Below are 314 nucleotides of genomic sequence, written 5' to 3'. Positions count from 1 at the left end.
CGGGGACGGGGAGGGGACGCAGCTCAACAGTATATAGCGGCAGCGGTTCGTAACCGAATCAGTCCTCGTGCGCGTGTGCGCCTAAACGTCCCCGTGGCTCCTCCATTCAGCATTAGTCATTGAATTCGCCCTGCCCCTGATAACCTCATCACCTCACCCCCGCGCCCCGCGTCCCCTGGCCGCCCTCCCCTCCTCGGCCCCTCCCGCCCTTGATAGAGTCCCCCGTCTTCATGGTGGAGGGCTGCTGCCCTCCCCTCCCGGTGTCGCCGAGGCGAGGTGCGGGGGTGCCCTGGGTCTTTGATGGCGCGGTGGCG

This window comes from Frankliniella occidentalis, unplaced genomic scaffold (assembly GCF_000697945.3).
Source record: "Frankliniella occidentalis isolate FOCC.00 unplaced genomic scaffold, Focc_3.1 Scaffold110, whole genome shotgun sequence".
Classification (NCBI taxonomy): domain Eukaryota; kingdom Metazoa; phylum Arthropoda; class Insecta; order Thysanoptera; family Thripidae; genus Frankliniella; species Frankliniella occidentalis.
The sequence above is the reverse complement of the archived record's forward strand: the minus strand, read 5'-3'. Positions refer to the sequence as shown.